The 17,821-nt window shown below is 39.0% G+C and overlaps 1 protein-coding gene across 1 annotated transcript in view; it reads right to left on the minus strand.

The window, feature by feature from the left end:
- The window catches only part of LOC135710539 (uncharacterized), a 261,946-nt gene that overhangs the window by 204,029 nt on the left and 40,096 nt on the right, over positions 1-17,821 (minus strand). The window lies entirely within an intron of this gene.

Genomic DNA, 17,821 nt, shown 5'->3' on the forward strand with positions numbered 1-17,821 from the left:
TGACCTTCACCAATGTCCAAATAATACTCTTAACAAATTTTTGGTGGCTCTGAAAAGGACCGTTTTGTAGTGATGGTTGAGTAATTCTGAGCTAGGTGTTCAACATGGATGAGGCTGTCGAGCTGTATGTCGTTTGGAGCGAGGGTGACACGCTTGGCATAGATGACCGACCCGCAGCGACTCACGAAGAGCTACTTATTCCGATCATAGCATAGCGGTGCAGCTTCTTCCTTCTTTGATGGTTGCTTATGTGGGCTCTGCAGCTCGCTGCTTGCAGGCAGCCTTTCGTTGTTACTGGAGAACAATTTTCAACGCCACACGCTGAAAGCACTGCTACTGCTGCTACTAATTTCGAGGACCGAACACCACCACAAAGTGGTGTGGTCGTTGGGAGCGTGTGGTTCTGAGTATGGCGATGAGTGTGCAAAATATTACGTAATTCCATCCTCCCTATTCGCACGCGCCCGAGGATCGGAGGCGAATGCCACTTCGACTTGTTTCGTCTACTTACTACTCTCTGACGACTGTGCTGGGGAAGCAGCATATGCATATGCAGGTAATTGGTGGATTTGTTAGTTAATTCGACGCTTTTGGACAATGTTGGACATTTACCAGTTTTTCAATAGTTTCTTGTCGAAAATCAACATTTGGGAGCATTGTTATCGATGCATAGCCATATCTCTGATCGATTGGCGATAAAATTATTGAAATTGGACCAGGGGCAGCTGATTTATTAACGTTTAAAATCTTTCTTAATTTGTTGCATGTTCCATTTTCAGTTTTCACAAAGTGTACCTCCATATAGAAATCAAAGACGTACTCCTACGTCAAAAAAAACACAGCTTGCTCTATGCCCGGCACTACACCAGCGGTACACTTGCGGCACACTGAGAAAAATGTTGACCCAAAATTGGTGTGCGGAGTGACCTACCCCTTGATACAACCTGACATTTGTACACACTTTAAAACAAAATTACTTGAACTTATATTAATTTTACCCATTGAGAATTGCATACATGTGAAATCAGTGACAGTTATTCCGAATCACCCTGTACATTGAATTTCGTGCTACAATATAGAAAAAAAAATCACATGGGACGTTCTGACCAGTCAAGTTGTACTTCGGACATTTTTTTTCTCAATGACATAATCAATGAGTGTAACATTGAACGCTTTGTTTTGCATGATCCTAGATTCCCTTTCACAGACTTCAGAATAGATTACCTAGCACCGGCAAAATTGCGGGTACCCTTACTGATACCTTTAGATTAGTTGTTTACGTCTTCTGAATATGAGCAGTAATCTTGTTAGGCAGATCGAATGTCCAAAGTAACAATCAAGCACCCAGCATTCCAAACTGTACATTGGACAAATTTTGACCTATGATTATCTTTAAAAAATTAAAGTAAATTTGAATGGGTGTGTAAGCATCACATACGATAGAAGGCCAATAGTTCGTATCGATAAACTCGACTTTTTTACATTTGTTACTTAGGACCTTTTGAAAAGTTACCTACGTCCTACGTCAACAATGCAACATAGCACTGGCGGTAAAACTTTGACAGCTGCGGTAGTAGCCGCCGTACGGAAATTTTTCTTAAGATCCACAATATGTCATACAATTAATATTATCAAGCATAATTGCGCAATTTGATGATAAAATGGAAAACAAACAAAAAATACAATCAATCCTTTGACATCACAAAGCTTGAGAATGGAATTGATGTTCATTATTCCAGAGCTTGGTTTTCTGAGCACAATGATATTTTTATAGATCCCGTAGACATTCATCTCGATTTTTAAATAAAGATTTAAATTTTTGATCGTTGACACAAAATCTATTCGTTGACAGCTCGCTCCCATACAAAATCCCCCCAATGGGGTGCTAAGATGGTGATTTTTTTCTAATGTAATCGTACTTATTTAAAATAGTTGCAGTGTACCAAAATTGGTGAAATTTTGGATTTCGGTTCCATTTTTAATGCAGATAACAAATATGTATTTACCTCATTACCCCTAAATAACCCAATTCAAGAGGCATTCACATTGCTAAAAAAAATACTATACTACACATTTTCTGGAATACATTGACTATCCCCTCGGTTCTCTGGGCCGTTTTAAAACTGTTATAAATGATCGATGTCCATGTATAACACATCGCATCTCCCAAAAAAATTCTACTTTCGAAACTCAAGTTCCACATATGTTATGTGATAACATGCGCCTGTAATGTTAGTAGGTTGCGAGTTTATGGCTCGTTTAAAAGTGGGCCGCAACCGAACAAAGTTTAAGAACCGCTGTTTTAACTGATCAAGATCATGAGAATTGGATTCTACGGAAATTGTGTGTTTATCATTATCAAGAGATCAATAGATAGAACAAATGAGACCCTATTTTCCCGCAGCCGAAATTCTAGAAGATTATTTTTTCCAAAATATTACTCCACGGAAAAGTGGTAGGAAACGTCATTTTAAACTGCTCGAATGATGTGATCCATTATCAAACCTAAATTAATCCACTGAACGTTCTAATTTAGTTTTCTTTATTTTATTTAATCTCTGTGGCGGTGGCACGTGCCTGTATCGTAAAAGATCTGTAGTTAACAAAAGGAATATATATCATTTTTGATCATATCTCTGGAACTAAAAATCCGACGGTGATAAAATTCAATATCCATTGTCTTATCCCTGTCACCCGGTTCTATCTCGAAGAAATACCGCAAACGAGACGAGCGTCAAGTCGTGTCCGCATGAGACCTGCCGGTGGGAGTACTTATTGATATAAATATCTCGATTCGCAACATGCCATACAACAGCGTCTTATTGTCGATCTGGTTAGAGTTAAATACCTACCGGTTATGTAACTACCATTGCCAAGAAGAACAGACGCGCGTGCCAGGTTCCTATTCCTCTTGTCCATTGCTTATCAGCAACGTTTATACAGACTGTGTGGGAGTCGCACAAAGAGAGCTAGAAAGTTGACGATTGAAAATGGATTTCTCCTGGTTCGGAAAATAAATAACACATTTCCCACTGAAAACACAAGCGAAAAACTTTAAGGAATTCGACTGTGAGATAAACTTTCCCTGAAAAACACCATAGGAAATTCGTCAAAAAGCATCAAACCAACAGGAAGTGACGTCAGCAGCCAACTTGCATTCGATGCGAAAAAAACCGGGCGTGCGCTTTTCTCTCCGTGTCGACTGCCGCTCAGTGTGTAGATGCTAAGTCATATAGAGCTGTTTGTATGACAGACACATAGGACCGTACCGACGGACGAACGGATGGTATTTTTCAAGGCCAAATTTTACAGCGTTCATTAACAGCTGACGACAAAACAGGCAAATGCGGCGTGCGTTCGTTCGAATGTGCGATATAGGAGGACTGGTTACCAAGCAACCACAATGGCAACGGAAGACGAAGACGGACGGTGTATGGTAGCAGCAGACTTGCTGGGGGTTCCTTCGGGGTGTTTGCGTTTCTCGGGGGGAGTAAACAGTCGGGTGCCGTTGTGTGTCAGTCGGAATCGATGATGGGAAGCTGGAATGATGCGCTTTCTGATGGAAAATGTTGCCGATTAGCTGTTTCAGGAATTTTGGATTGAGGATAGATTGCAATAAATATGATATAGACATCCTTTAACTCTAGATTTAAGACATTATTCATGTATAATGCAAATGATAACTCGGCTCTGTAAAGTTTATTCGATTGAGCCTGTACAAATAAATTAATATAAAAAAAAAATGATATAGACATAATTTTAGAGTGAATTATATTACAAACCTCCTATCAGCCAATCAGAAGCATGCTTCATCAGGTATGAAAATTACGGGTTTGTTTTTTACTCTTAATTTGCTCCAAATTTAAACTAAATTCAATTTAATTTAAACCTAGGTGCTCCAGCTATTACAGTAACTTTCCAGCCTTAATGGTTATGATATATATTTAAGTGTTTTTACATTGTTCCTGCCTTGGCAATTCAGTATGTTAAACAGATTTTCTATGCCTGCATGTCAATATAACAATATTGACATCTTAAAACTAAAAACCAAAACTAAATGTTATCTTATTATAAAGGGAACTGAAGATTGCAGCGATTTTCGCCTGAAATGATTAATTATTTTGTTGGATATTTGTTCTAAAGTGTCAACATTCGAATTTTTTCGTACCTCGGTAGTACTGTACCAGGAAGGCAACTTCAAAATCATCTTCAGAACTTTGTTCTGAATCCTTTGAAGTGCTTTTTTCCTGGTAGTGCAACAACTAGACCATATTGGCGTACGTCGGCTGGTCTTGAAACTTGTTTAAATTAGGGGCAAGCCAGCTGTACTCAAAGTTAATATTTTTGCTCCGAGTAAATTTGAGTAACTCAAAATGACTCAACAATGATCAAAGTAGTCTGGCGTTATACTCATCAACAAATACAAATCACCCGACTGTGTGAATATAAACCCGTAAATTATGTGTCAGAGGATGAGGACAAACAGATTTATTTTATTATATACAAATCGTAATTTAATAAATTTAATTCATTCACAGCATGAATCACCCTGATAAGCGAAATCTAAGAACTTTGCTTTGAAGGGATATAAGGAAAAAAAATGTCATATCCGTAGATGGCCTTACATGAAAATGTATCCGTATTACCTGGCAAGAGGCGCTTTTTAAGGTTTCATGTGCTGGGCAAATCAGAGGTTCTGCATGTCTACAATTGCAAATTGCAGCATCTCAAATAATAATGAATAAGTTGAGAATTTAAGATGGATGGGAGCTTGGTTTGGTTTGATCGAAACATTAAATTTTAAAAATGGCTATATGATGACAATGTATTGCTTTTCTATTAATCTCGGGTCGAACTTAGTGGCAAATAGAATTACTTATAGTTATTTTTTTCTCTGAAAATCAGGACAACCAACAACCAGCAAGAGTAATTTTTGAGCAAATCTTGAGTTACTCTGAGTCACCCTGAGTTACTCGTGTTGCTCAATAATAAATATCGTTGTCAAAAAGAAAATTTGTATCGCAGCAACTCAGTTGAACGGGCTTCTCTTCCGTATTTACATATTTGTGGTTCTGCTCAAGCAAAAATAAACAACAGAATAGTTCTTTGATCTAGAATAGGAAGGAAGAAGGATACGGGTTTTAATGAGGCTGCAACTTATCGACGATATAAGTTATAACACTATCCTTATCGTAACTACCGAATGTAATAATCATTACTCTAAATCCATATTATAGTTGATGAAGTTCAATGTTGGAACATAGACAAACGTTTTCAGCTTACATCAGTATCTATAAATGAAATAATTTTTTACCAAGAGGCTTGAACGTGGGTGGGTCTTTACCTTCCAGCTTCACGGCAAACAAAGGGTACTATATGCATGGACCAACCCCAACGTCCATTGGCACTTCAATCAGACAATTCAATAGGAGGTGTTTGTTTCACATCAACTAACTAAGTACTCGCGACGGTTAAATAATACAAAGCCCTTTATTTATCACACCAAAACATGCAATAAAAGGTTTATTAAGCTTATCACTAATTTGTATTTGACTGAAGGTTGCTGCCTCAAAGTTCTGTCCTAATTCTTGTACATTCAGAAAAAAAAGTCAGAAAATACTATTACAAAGTAGTAGTCGTAACTTTAATGCCTCTCGAAGATTCAAAATACAGTAAATTTAACCAAATGTACTTCAGCAAATTGCTCATATTTTGAATCTGCAAATGCTATGGTCAACGTCGATTTGGATGAAAACGGCTTACAAAGGATTGGCATGAAGAATAAGGAAGGTCATGGGATCTATGGATGGTTATCCAGTGTAAAACACTTTTTGCTCTCTTTATTTATATAGATATTCCACTAAGACGCCCGATAATGGAAAGCTGTAGAATTTAGAAATATTTATCACCGTTGAACGTCTTTCTTTGACAGTTGGGGAATAAACATAAAAAGTTTGCTGTGTTACCGCGCATCGCATGTTGAGCAACTCGAGTTACTCAGAGTTTCTCAAAATTAACTCAAATATAACTCATGATCAAAAGCTGCCTTGTCCCCAGGTTTAAATATTAGAAATTTATTCTTCAAGCAAAGCTTCAACTATTTTATATATGTGTTACGTTTGGTTTGAATGCCCTCAATGCGATCTTTAAAAGTTAATTTTTAATCAAATACTAATCCAAGATATTTCACTTGACTTGTCCAAGAAATTGGAACTCCGTTCATAGTGACTATGTGACTACTACTAGGTTTCAAAAAGGAAGCTCTAGGCTTATGTGGCAATATTATAAGTGGAGTTTTGGAAGCATTGGGAGAAATCTTCCATTATTTTTTAAATAAGAAGAGAAATTATCTAAACTTTTCTGCAGTCTGCTGCAAATAACACTAAGACTTCTTCCTTTAGCAGAAATGCCTGTGTCATCGGTGAACAAAGATTTGTGGCAACCCTGAAGCACATCAGGGAGGTCCGAAGTGAAAATGTTATACAATATAGGCCCAAGAATGCTACACTGAGGTACTCCAGCTCTAAAAGGCAGTCGATTAGATTTGGAATTTTGATAATTTACCTGCAGAGTACTGTCAGTTAAACAATTTTGAACTAATTTTATAATATCATACTAAACACTTTCGTATGCCTTTTCTATGTATAGAAGAGCAGCTCCAGTTGAGCAGCATTCAGATTTGTATGAACTAATTGAATTGGTAACTCTTAAGAGTTGATGAGTAGTTGAATTCCGATGGCGGAACCCAAACTGCTCATCTGGAAAAATCGAGTTCATATTGATGAGAAGCATCATACTATTCAAAATTATTTTTTTTTCAAAAAGTTTACTTATTGAAGAAAGCAAACTTATTGGACGGTAGCTTGAGGCTTCAGCTGTATTTTTGTCTGGCTTCAAAATTGGAACAACTTTTGCATTTTTACATTTATCAGGAAAGTATACCAAATGAAAACATCTGTTAAATAATTTTACCAAGAAAGACAAGGTACTCTCTAGGAGTTTTTTGATGAGGACAAAGGAAATTCCATCATCACCTGGAGCTTTCATATTTTGAAACTTTTTAGTTATAGACCTTACTTCGTCCAAATCAGTCCCCCAGGAATCATCAAAAATATTTTCCCGAGAGAAAATATTCAGAAAATCCCGAGCAACCTGATTCTCAATAGGACTAGTAAGACCCAAACTGAAATTATGGGAACTCTCGAATTGCTTAGCAAGCTTCTGAGCTTTTTCCAAATTTGTGATCAAAATTTTACCACCTTCTTCAAGCGCTGGAATAGGCTTTTAAGGTTTTTTTCAAATTTTTTGTAAGTTTCCAAAAGGGTTTCATCCCGCCAGATAACTTTCATGGCAGGATCGCGTGTTCTTTGATATTGTCTCCTACGGACATTTTTAAGACGAATCAAGAGCTGAAGATCGTCGTCTATTATAATTGAATCGAATTTAACCTCGCATTTTGGTACTGAGGCAGCTCTTGCTTCAACTATAGAAGTAGTCAGAGATTCAAGAGCATAATTAATTGGTTTACAAAGGAATGTTTGGATCGAAGTTATATTCCATAAATGTTCGATATTGCTCCCAATCTCTATGGTAATTGAAAGTAGAGCTGTTGGGATTACACATTATTTCTTGGGATATTTCAAAAGTTACTGGAAGGTGATCAGAACCGAAGTCAGCATGGGTAACCAGTTGGCTACAAAGTTGACATGAATCAGTTAAGACCAAATCAATAGTTGAGGGATTTTTTGCAGAAGAAAAGCATGTTGGGCTGTTTGGATATTGAATAGTGTAAAAACCTGCAGAAGAATCATCAAACAGAATATTACCATTGGAATTGCTTTGAGCATTATTCCATGAGCGGTGTTTTGCATTAAAATCACCAATAATGAAGGATTTAGACCTATGGCGGTTAAGTTTCTGAAGGTCACCCTTGAGAAAATGCTTTTGCTGACCTACGCATTGGAATGACAAAAAGGCAGCTATAAACGTAAGTTGCCCAAATTTTGTTTCGACAGAAACTCCCAAAAACTTTGGTTTCATTTCAAATGAATAAAAATTTGACGTTTGATCCATCCATCCAGGGTACGATAAATGAAATAGTTACGTCCATTTTAACCTGATGGTCAGGTTTGAGGAACGTTAAAGAGCATTCAAATTTAAAATATTAAATGCTTTAAAATCCATTACTGAATTTCAAAGTCATGACAATATAGTTAGCAAATTTTACTCCAGTTTGAATAACATCAACATGGAGTTAGATTTAAGCATATCAGAAATCATGTCAATTAATGATTTCTGTAAAAAATACAATTAAGGAGCACTAATGCCTCCAAAGTCAAAATTACGTTGGTTAGTATTTTGATTTCTACCCGCTGCAATAGCAGCATGGGTAGCTCTATTAACTCGCTGAACATTGTTGGCAGCAAGGGAAGTAAGTACAGATGAAAAATTTGAAGCAGGGGTGATATTTGTACCTACGGGTACGAATGTAGAATTTGTTCCTCGCTGACCGTTGTTAACAGCAGAGTAATTTGTACCTGTCGGAAACGTGGATCGTTTCCTACCTGTCGCTTGGAACGAGATTGTAGGATCGCTTTGCGAGTCTTACATTCCCAAAAATTGGATTTGTGGTTTTCACCACAATTTGAACATTTAAATTTCTTAGGATCTTCCTTCACAGGACAGTCGTCGCTTGCGTGAGAGGAATCACCACAATTCATGCATTTAGCTGGACTGTAGCAATTTTTAGTTCCATGACCCCATCCCTGGCACTTACGGCTCTGGGTGAGGTTTTGGAAATTTCCTCCAGTCTTCCTGAAGTGTTCTCACTTCAGTCGGGCATGGAGCATAAGGCTAGCTTTTTCTAAGGCCTTAAGATTGTTTAGTTCACTAGATTTGAAGTGAACTCAATAAAAATCATTAGAAATCCCGTTGCGCGAATCGTTAGGATGGAAATTCATTTTCAATTTGATTACTTGGATTGGCTCAACTCCAAGTAATTTTGTCAATTTATCTTTGATCTGATCCAGCGATTTATTTAATTGATTCCATCAACAGGCTTCAATAAGCCCCAATGATGTTAAGTAATACAAAAAACAACATGATTGTCTGTGCTTAAAACTTAAACATTACACTGCTATTCACGGTTACCTGTGCCCGAAAATATCGAGGTGAAACTACGGCGAAGCGTCTGACGTGGTACGTGAAAATCGAACACTGAGGCAACTCTGTTGAAAACTCGCTGCAGTCCGTTTATTGCTCCATTCATTCCGTAGTTCGTGCGACGAAAGGGAAGTCTCAGCATAAGACTGTTTCTTAGTGCACGTGGTCGTACATTCAAATCGATTTTTTCGAGGATAGTAGGACAATCGATTCTCCCTTGCAATGTATCGGCAACAAGTAAAGCCCTTGCAGCGTCTCTTCGGGTCGAAAGAGCTTCCAAACCAATCAGCTGACATCGGCTTTCATAGCTAGGCAAACGGAAAGGATCTCTCCAAGGCAATCGCCGAAGGGCGAAGCGTAAGAATCGGTGCTGGACTGATTCGACTCTTTCAACACCATTGTTGTAGCTTGGATTCCAAACTGCTGAGAAATATTCAAGGACTGATCGGACCAGTGAGGAGTATTTACAATGACTTCAGGCAATAAATATCAGTAAAGTTTTTGGTTATTCTAAAGATAAAGCCTAGTGTTCTGGAAACTTTATCAACGACATACGAAATATGCTGCTTATATGTGAGTTGCGAATCCAAAATGACTCCCAAATCTTTCACGTGGCTCACTCGTTCAATAGCTGAACCCAATAGGTTGTAGTTGAAGATGATTGGTTCTTTTATCCGAGAAAAGGAGATTACTGAGCATTTCGACGGGTTAACTTCCATTCGGTTCAAGGTTCAAAAGCATGAAGCTGGCGTTGAAGAAAGTGACAGTCGGCAATGGAACGAATCCGAAGGTAGATTTTTAGATCGTCAGCATACGACAGTCGAGGTCCGTCAAGCACATAATTCACATCGTTGAAGTAGAGCAGGAAGATCAAAGGTCCAAGGTGGCTACCCTGGGGTATCCCCGATGTAGCAGGATAAGTATCAGATCGGTAATCGCCTATGGCAACCATCAGTTGGCGACCGGTTACATACGATCGAAACCATTGTAATAGGTTACCATTGATCCCAAGTCTGTCTAGTTTAGCAATAGCAATAGCATGGTTTAGCTTATCGAACGCTGCTGACAGATCGGTATAAATCACATCCGTTTGAGCTTATCAGTTACATAAGATGTGAGGCATAGCAGATTGGTGGTGGTGGAACGACCTGACATGAAGCCATGCTGATCATCACTCAAAACATGCTTGCAGTGAGAAAGTAGCGGTTCCATTATGACTAGTTCAAAAAGCTTCGATACGGTGCTCAGTGAGGTAATTCCACGATAGTTGTTGACATCTCGTTTGTTTCCTTTTTTGTGAACAGGAAACATGTGAGCAAACTTCCAGCAAGAAGGAAAAATACCACAGCGAAGCGATTATTGGAACACGTGACAGAGCGGAGTCAATAGACTATCGATATTCTTCTTGAGAAAAACGGACGGGATTCCATCGGGTCCAGGGTTGCAAGAAGATTTCAGCTTGGAAGCAGCTCTTAAAATAGTCATATCGTTGATGTCGATGCCATTTAATGTATCGCCGTGCATTGGAACATTGCTGCGAGGTTAACATATTCGTCAGATAGGCTCTCGTCAATGAAAACATCGGCAAATTTGAGAGAGAAGAGTCGGCAAATCTCCTGATTTGTGGATCCCACTTCGCCATTGAACACCATGGACGATGGAGGACCGGATTCCTTTCGCTGCTCGTTTACATAGTTCCAAAAGGATTTCGGATGTGATCTCATCCTGCGCTGAATTCCCTGCTGATATCGCGAATAGCTTTGGCGACTGATCCGTTTGAATTGATGGTTTAGTCGAACATAATAGCATTTTAATTGGAACGTACGGTACTTGGGGTATTTGCGTAGTGCAGCTCTTTTAGTAGATTTCAGTCTACGGAGCTCCTTAGTCTGCCATGGATGATGAGCTGTTTTCTGGTGACTTATCTTCGGGACATGTCTGTCGATAGTATACGCCAAAATGTGTGAAAACGTTCTTGCGGCTACCTCAACATTGTGATGATCGAGGATGTTTTCCCAGTCCAAACTGGAGAGCAAGCCTGAGATGCTGCGGTAATCTGCTTTTCGAAAATCGTAGGAAACAGCAACGGGCGTTTCGTCGAAATCGTGAAGTAACTTGCTCTCCACAGTCACAATCAAAGGAAGGTGATGTGGAGTTGGTTTCACTAGTGGAGCGGGTGCACAGGACATGAATGGAGCGACATCACGAGAACTGACGAAACAAAGGTCCAAGCTGCGGTTGTTCTCGTTGACTACATGATTGATTTGTAATAACGTAGACGTACTGTAGCTATCAAGAAGCATAGTGGCTCCACAATGGAACACTGATCGTTCTGGATCCGGATACAGAAAACCGCTATGGGATGGTTGCCACGAGATACCAGGTAAATTGTAGTCTCCCAAGACAATAACCTCGTCAATAGCAGTTGCGCTTTCCAAGACAGCTTGAATTGAACGACAATGGGCGTCGATGAAATCTATATCTCGAGATCGGTTTGGAGGTATGTAGACCACACATACAAACAACGTGCGATCCGCTAGGTCCACAGCTGCCCAGACCTGCTCTACGCTGTTCCACAGATCATTTTCAATTGTTCTGGCTTTCAATTCAGAACCGACAGCCAAGAGGACACCACCTCCCGTTGATTTTCGGCTGTTGCGGGGGTTACGATCACAACGGAAAACCTCGTATTCAGATCCAAACACTTGATTGGAGATCGTGCGGGAGTCGAGCCAAGTCTCTGTGAGAGCAATAATATTATAGCATCGGTCAGATACGGATATACGATAGTCTTCAACGTTCGAGTTCATCCCGCCTACGTTCTGATAGTAAATAGTGACGTCCTGGTTAGTACTGGCAACACGTTGAGAATCTGTGTACACCTCGCCTGAGAGGGAACTTTTGGGCATCCTAGTTTCACTTCTGATAACAGCATTAGGGCAGCTTCGATGATCAAAGGCAGCAGAAGGTGGGGCTGCATGGTAATACCATAGAGGTAACTCTAAGACTAGTAGGTCCCGAAGAAACGAGCTCAAATTTTTGGCTCAGCTCAGGTACTATCTTCGGTCGCAAGCTAATCAATTCACCCCTCGAAACATAGGAAAATCCACTAACCCCTCATTTCATCTGTCAAACTTTCATAGCGAATCAAAACAAACATTGTGTAGTGCTAGACTTTTGACTAGAATAGGGTACGTTAATAGATTTGCTTGGGACCAATAGGTTAGTCAAGTAGTAAGCCAATTTAAAATCGTTAGTTTCGTATTGATTGTTGGTAATACATTTCTCCAAATCGAGTTCCAAGCAGATTGCTATAAGAATCTGAAATCGATATCCAAGCAGGATTCAGCAAAAAGCAAATATATCCGCAAAGCAAGAAAGCACGATGTTTTGGGAGCATATTAGTTGGATAGATGGGGCTTATTGAAGAATTCAAGTGCTGTCTAACGTAAGCTCTAAACAGCATCCCTTACGACAGAAGTTTCGTCAATATTTCCATGTCAATATGTTCAACAATATTTCGGTGGGATCATCAATACAGGGCCGCTCCTCAAGTCAAATCACAACCTTCCTGAAAAAAAGTTATCAAGGAACAGGCCTATCTGCTGCGGTAGTCAAACCGAAGGCAAAAATAAAATGAAATATTGATATAACAAACATTTGAGTGAGGAGTGCCTCTGTATTGATGACCCCACCGAAATATTGACATGAAAATATTGACGAACCTTCTGTCTTGCGCCCATTACATATGTCAATATATTGACAAACATCGTATTGTCAATTTTCCTTACAATATTATCAATACATAAACATAGACAACTCTAATGACAACACGCTAAAGCGCTGGTTTCACGGGTCAATATATTGACAGTAAACTGACATACTGACAATATTATTGAAAAGGTAATATTGATGACGAGTATTGTTGAAAAACTGATCTCGATTTCACTTTGTCAATATTCTTCCCCTACCCAATATTCAATATTCTTCTCCAAGAGGAGGGAGAACGTATGTCATTTAGATCGACTGACTCATAACGTACCGTTGCGTATGCAGTGTTGCCATTTGTTTAAATCTTCGTGTGTGATATAAAATCGATTGCAAACTAAATAAAAAATGTATCTTTTTACAGTCACCAATCACCCAGGCTTCGTTTATATGGATGTACATTTTCTACAAAATCACAAGCATAATAATGTTATTTTTTATACTCTAAAATAAAATAAATACTGATTATCAGCGTTTCACATACCTAAACGTAAAGTAAATTAGTTATTATATTCATGATTTTCATTTATGAATGTTTACCAAAACATCGATAAATTCGATCAATTTGGAAGTACATGTCATGTTATTTGTTGTCCTGTGTATTTTCTGTGTCCTGTCAAACAGTTCCAACATTGGATATTCCAATTTGGTATTACAGCTCACGCAGAATAACCCATGCTCACGGTACATCTCGAGGGGGACGACTCTATCTACGATGCAGAAAAGATTGTGTTTTGCTGTGGCTAGCTGCGCGCACGCTGAGTAGATAGAAAGAAGATTGATGACGATTCTGAAGATTTCCTGCTAAAAGATGATGCGCGATGCAAGTAGATGCGACAAATGAATGAAGATTTTTCGAAGATTGATTCGCTAGTGTGAAATTTGTTGAGCATCTAAACTTGAGATTTAGATGTGTCGCCTCCCTCGGTACATCCTATGTTAATTAATAAACTATATGTGTGTGCCATTAATACAGTTTATATGACAAATTACCTACGTTAACTTTCTTGCACGTCTTCTGGTCATTAGTTGACTTTAATAATCATCAATAGTAATTTGCCAGAAGAAGAGGATTTTCTTTATGATAAAACTAATAATTAAATGTATGGGTAACATTAGGTAAACATTATTGTTTTAACGAAACAGGAAAGTTCAGTGATATCAAAAATAAAATTGGATGCTATAATTAATCATCTAGTTCGTACATCATTCTGAGAACTTAAGAATAGGCCTGGGATAGATCATTATTTAACACTATTTATTCCAAAAATTTTGAAAATTAATTTAAAATGTGCAAGTATGAGTAAATGTTGGGTGAAAATTGGTTTCTATATATATCCACTAAACCAGGATTCCGCAGTTGGTAATTTTTGAACAACGGAACTGTTCGGTAAATGTTTACAAATCAGTGAAAAATTCAAAAAATTTCCGAAAATGTACAGACCTAGTTAAACCCATTTAATGATACAAAACAAATTTGTCGATTTTGTTGATTTCCTTCGAGTAACGGTCTTTTGAAATTTTTACAATTTTTTCAGCTGTTCATAAACTCGGCAACATTTATCGACTTCGGTGATCCGAATTCAGTGTGTAGCTAGTATTTTCAATACATACAGGTCCAGCAATCGTTTCTGTTTGGACCCGAATGCAAACATTAACTCTAATCACACTTTCTTTCGCTGATCCATGTTTCTTGTGTGGGAAATTGAGACAAGTAATATTGACTTTAATACATTGATATCCTCGGATCAAATCCCGATTAAGAATGTCCGGATGGGTCGATGTCGACATCAGAGTTAATCAACATAACTCTGAGCAAACATTTTGCAGATCATACAAACAGGGACGGTATTAAAAGTTACTCCGAGTTGGAGCTCACCGCCATGAGGTAAAAAGGCTTCTAACGTATTGCCAGTAATGTCGTCAATATTCGTATATTGATGATATTGATGGCGAACTTGACGGTTTTTTGTCAATACATTCTGGGTATTCACAAAATGAAATTAAGTGGACCCTACACGATTACTTTTATTGACAATAATCGTATTGTCAATACATTCTATATTGACGTCAATATATCGAGATTGACAATATTTCTGAATTCTTCTTCTTCTTCTTCGCATTTCAAGCTTATTGCATATCGCATATTAGCTCAACTTAGTGTTCTAGATGCACTTCCACAGTTATTAATTGAGAGCTTTCGATGCCTGTACCATTTTTGCATTGAAATGATTGTGTGGTAAGTCCAATCATACTTCTATGCCCAGGGAAGTCGAGAAATTTTCCTAGACCGAACCGGGAATCGAACCCAGCCACCTCCAGCATGGTCTTGCTTTGTAGCTGCGCCTTTACCGACTGAGCTAAGGGAGGCCCACATTCACATCATCAATATTATTGTCAATAACTCGTAATAAATGCGTGTGGGGTTTGCTTTAAAATTAGCTTTTGGTCAATTCTTGTCATCAATCATCGTCTTCAATATCACCTTTTCAATAATGACAATATATTATCAATATATTGATATGTGTAGCTTGGGGTGCACCTTACACCATCAATAATATTGACAATATTTTTGTTCATGCTGTACCTGCTTTACACGAGCGTACTCTCAGCAGGTGTCCTTTGAAGTATGACAACCAATGCATGTATTTGTATATTGCGTGACAACCACAATGATACTCTATTGCCCAGAAAAGTCGAGAACATTTCCAACCCGATGGAATGTTCTAGACCGGGACCGGGAATCAAAACCCGCCGTCTCCAGCTTGGCAATACCGTGCCTTAACCGACTAGGCGAGCTGATAATGATCATAATGAGTAAATCGGAACCGCTTTGGCTATAGTTGTTCGCTGACATCAATCGGCTTCAGAATTGCGAAATAGTGCCTTCCAAGGAAATCTAGGAAAATTGCTGCATCATCCAGCGGCCGACCATCTACCGTCCCCATCGAAACGGGTTTAATCTTTCGTAACAGCACACCAGAAACTATTGCGCACCAACACCACCGTATTAGAAGCGGAACCACCGTGCTCTGGACGATACATACGACGACCGACTGCCACGACACGACGACGACGCTTTCACGACGATCGCTTACTTTGACGCTCGACTCGGCGGTGTGTTACGGAATGGGGCGAGAAACTTTCTCCTTGGCGATTATATTTAACATTGATGGCTGCTGAATATAATAGTGAAGGCTGTTATAGGAGAAAAAAAAATAAGTTGTTCAACCCGAAGAGCGAGGAGAAAAAAATGCATTTAAAGTGCAGATTGAATAAGAGAAAAGCGAGGGATAAAATCCAAACCTACCAACTTTCACGAACGACGTCGCGTCGTCATGGGAGCCGGTGGTCGATTGAATAATTTTCCTCTCTTTCTGAACATACACAAAATGACAACTCTGTCACGAAACGATCATTCATCCGCAACGACCCACTGACATTTGACCTACCTCCTCCACCGTGCTTGTTTTGTAAACAATCGCTCTTTCCGTTCCTCCCACCGGGCAGAGCAGATGGGCAAATCAATAAATCAGCGCACGATCTGACCCTAATAATATTGGGGCTCATCCATCCATCGCGTTCCGCGATCGTCCGCCATCTTGGTTTTCGTGCAGGGGGGAAAATTTGCATTTACGAACGCACATTGGACGACTACCGCGTGTCGTGACTTGAAGGTTAAGTTCGGTCGCACGATTCCGTGGCAGTTTCGGAATTATGAAATTTGCCTCAGCACTAGTGGCTCGGGAGGATTTGTCATTCCTCGATCGTACTGATTGAATCAAGTGTGGATGACTCCGGACCAATGTAGTGACAGTAGTTGCCGTCGCTAATGTGGTAAAAGGCTTGGCCACCAGGGTGACGTGTCTGTCACCCGGTGCGTGCTATTTAAAATGCATGAGTCCACTTTGTTTCAACCGTCTCAGCTTGGGAAAATGATGGTTTTTTTTTTATAACGTATGCAGTGACCGTGGTGAAAATGACTTTGGTGAGAGAGTGGTCATTTTCAACTTGCTTGTTGCGTGCGCTGTGCACAACTTGGCGGTTGGTCATTTGTCGCATGCAGTTTTGCGTGAGTGAGAGACAGAGAGAGAAAGAGAAAGAGGAGTGCACGGTAATTATATATGCATGTAATTCGTATGATTTCATTAGCATTTAAAATTTCGCTACAGTTGCTGGTTGCTGGCCTTGTGGAAGCCTGCTTATTACAACCTTTTGCTATTGGAATGTAATTTTATGAATCAAGGTGGTCAAGTTCACGTATTTAGTATAATGGAAAGCAAGGAAAATTTAGAAATTAAGGTTATTTTCTGTAACTTGCTACATACTGGACATCGAGTTCCATCAACAAGGCTTTAAATTTAATGTTCTACTGTACATCTTTGTATCTAGAATGTTTCATGTTTCCGTTTCTGAAGAAAATTGTAGACCGAAGAAATGTTATGGTACAATTTGGCGCATATGATACTTTTGCTTAAACTTTAGCTTGAGATTGAAATAAATTCATCAGAAGACATCAAAACGCTCATCTTATATATTTTTTTTCGAGGATCTATCCTAGACCGTTAAGGCACGGTATTACCATAGAGGTAACTCTAAGACAAGTAGGTCCCGAAGAAACGTGTTCAACTTTTTGGCTCACCTCTGGTACTATCTTCGGTCCCAAGCTTGTCGAATCACCCCTCGAAACATAAGTAAAACCAATAACCCCTCATTTTATCTGTCAAACTTTCATAGCAAATCAAAACAAACATTGCGTAGTACTAGAATTTCGACTAGAATAGGGTACGTTAATCGTTTGCTTGGGACCAATAGGCTACTAAAGTGGTGAGCCAATTTAAAATCGTTAGTTTCGTATTGATTGTTGGTATTACCATAGAGGTAACTCTAA

This window comes from Ochlerotatus camptorhynchus, unplaced genomic scaffold (genome assembly GCF_037179485.1).
Source record: "Ochlerotatus camptorhynchus isolate MF236.1 unplaced genomic scaffold, CSIRO-AGI_Acam_v1.1 ptg000391l, whole genome shotgun sequence".
NCBI lineage: Eukaryota > Metazoa > Arthropoda > Insecta > Diptera > Culicidae > Ochlerotatus > Ochlerotatus camptorhynchus.